Here is a 2,558-nt window from a genome sequence, read left to right as displayed (position 1 = left end):
CCTTCCTTCCTTCCTTCCCTTTCTTTCTTTTTCTTTCCTTCTCTTTCTTTCTTTTCTCTCCTTCCTTCCTTCCTTCTCTCTCTTTTTTCTTTCTTTCTTCCTTCCTTCCTTCTTTCTTTCTTTCTTTCTTTCTTTCTTTCCTTCTTTCTTCTCTTTCTTTCTTTCCTTCTCTTTCTTTCTTCTTTCTTTTCTCTCCTTCCTTCCTTCCTTCTCTCTCTCTCTTTTCCTTCCTTCCTTCCTTCCTTCCTTCCTTCCTTCCTTCCTTCCTCTCTCTCTCTTTCTTTCTTTTTCTTTCTTCTTTCAATGGAGTCTTGCTCTTGTTGAGCCAGCTGGAGTGCAGTGGCACAATCTTGGCTCACTGCAACCTCTGCTTCCAGGGTTCAAGCGATTCTCCTGCCTCAGCCTCCTGAGTAACTGGGATTACAGGCATCTGCCACCACGCCCGGCTAACTTTTTTCTATTTTTAGTAGAGGAGGAATTTCACCATGTTGGCCAGGCTGGTCTCGAACTCCTGACCTCAAGTGACCCGCCTGCCTCAGCCTCCCTAAGTGCTGGGATTACAGGCGTGAGCCACTGCACCCGGCCGTTAAACTTTTTCTATTGCAAAAAACCTGCTGTTCTCAGTGCATTGGCTTTTCTGGTCAGAAGGCAGGATGAACCGATCAGGCAATTACGTTTCTTTGGAATACACTTTCGCCCTCAGAATAAAAGTTTGATAGAGAAGTGGAACAGGAAGTTGAAACGTGTTGTCTGAAACAGGGTGATAAAGGCAGGAAGGGCTGGCTTACGTGCCTTCATGCGCACACTCCACAAGAGGGACCCAACGGAGTGCACGCTGGACACAGTCCTCAACTTTCCTGTGGGATCTGGGGAGGCAGAGATGGGGGGATGCTACTGTGACCACACAGTTCTTCCCTATGTCACTTCACCTTCCGTTTTTCCTACCTGATACAGCAGCTCCAGGATCACGGCAGCAATGGTAGGTGCCAGAAGGAGGGATGGTCCCTAAGCAGGAAGCTAGAACCAGGCCTTTAAAGCTTTGTGTCAAAATTCCTGGGGCCTGATGGTGTGGGCTGTGCCTTCACCCTATCTGGCAAAAGTGGGGTTAGCGTCGAATGCAGCTGTGTTACCTGGTTGTTGGGAGAGCTCACTAGTTCTGTGCCTGTGTGCCCCTGTCTATATGAGTGGGAGTGCACTGAGGGAGAAGTCCCTGCTTCACCATGCTTGCTTCTGGCAGTCTATACCGGCATTGTGGCCCAACCTAACATCCTTTCCAAAGACGGAAACACTGGTAAAAATAAAATGATGAATAGAGAGAAGGGGAAAGGCAGCTAAGAGCAAAGGGATGAATAAATGGTTTATGCCATGAGGGAGATCCGATATTTACATTGGCGCTTCAGTAAAGACTCCGAGCGAGAGACGATATTGTCTCTTTTTTTGTTTGTTTGTTTATTTTGGCTTTCTTAGACAGAGTTTCTCTCTTGTTGCCCAGGCTGGAGTATAATGGTATGATCTCGGGTCACTGTAACCTCTGCCTCCTGGATTCAAGCAATTCTCCTGCCTCAGCCTCCCAGGTAGCTGGGATTACAGGCAGTACTACCATGCCTGACTAATTTTTGTATTATTAGTAGAGACGGGGTTTTACCATGTTGGCCAGACTGGTCTCGAACTCCTGACCTGGGGTGATCCACCCACCTTGGCCTCGCAAAGCACTGAAATTATAGGTGTGAGTCACTGCTCATGGCCCATACTGTCTCTTACCACAGTTATATACCTGATGCCTGAAATGCTGGAGCTATGGATTGCTGAGACTGCATGTGCCTTTGGAACCTGACCATGTGAATGACAGTCTGCAAACCTGAGTGTTAGCACTCAGGAGACATTTTGGTCATTTGATATAATGATTGATGGTCATAGGACTGATGATTGATGGACATTTTGGTCATACGACATGATGAAACTGGAGTAACTGATAATGACTAAGTAGGACTCTGGTAACATGATTATATCTTTTGGCTTTTATTTTTCAGGTTACCATACTGTGATGTGATGTAACACTGGCCTTATTACCAATAAGAGTCAACTACCTTATGTAAACAAGTCTTAGAATAATGCCGATATTGATGATCAATTATATTGAGAGACTGAGTTAAAACCTCTTCAGGTTGTAATAAAATGACTGGCCTGAGGAAGAAGAGTTTAGCTGACCATTACCTAATTTCTATGCTAAATAACTCAGTATAAATTTATCAGAAGGTACAAATAACAGCAGATCAAGGGAGGAAAAGAGTAATCAAATTATTAATAGTATAAAAATATGAAAACGTGTATAATGGCTTTATAGGACAGATGAGTTGCCCACTATTACTCTGTCTAATAAACACTACACTAACTATAGATGCCGAAACAAAGACGATTATTTTGCTGCATAATAAAGTCTTGGCCGGGCGCGGTGGCTCAAGCCTGTAATCCCAGCACTCTGGGAGGCCGAGACGGGTGGATCACGAGGTCAGGAGATCGAGACCATCCTGGCTAACACGGTGAAACCCTGTCTCTAC

The sequence above is a fragment of the Piliocolobus tephrosceles genome, chromosome 5 (genome assembly GCF_002776525.5).
Source record: "Piliocolobus tephrosceles isolate RC106 chromosome 5, ASM277652v3, whole genome shotgun sequence".
NCBI classification, from domain to species: domain Eukaryota; kingdom Metazoa; phylum Chordata; class Mammalia; order Primates; family Cercopithecidae; genus Piliocolobus; species Piliocolobus tephrosceles.
The sequence above is the reverse complement of the archived record's forward strand: the minus strand, read 5'-3'. Positions refer to the sequence as shown.